The sequence below is a fragment of the Antrostomus carolinensis genome, unplaced genomic scaffold (genome assembly GCF_000700745.2).
Source record: "Antrostomus carolinensis isolate BGI_N321 unplaced genomic scaffold, ASM70074v2 scaffold3864, whole genome shotgun sequence".
NCBI lineage: Eukaryota > Metazoa > Chordata > Aves > Caprimulgiformes > Caprimulgidae > Antrostomus > Antrostomus carolinensis.
Window position 1 is genome coordinate 43,707 of NW_010311360.1, and position 222 is coordinate 43,928.

Sequence of the window (222 nt, forward strand, 5' to 3'; positions counted from 1 at the left end):
TCAGACACCTGTTAACATTTTCAGTCTCCTAAATATTTATCTGTTAAAGGTAGATGCTTAAAGTCCTGGAAGTAACACATTAGCCAGTTATTCACCTCTATCTACACGTTCTCTTTCATCTACCAATCTCTGCTGGTACATATTCTCATTTTAGCACATGAAGTCAGTCTACACCACTTGCAAACACATTTTTTAAGTTGGGTCCATCTTATAATTAGCATC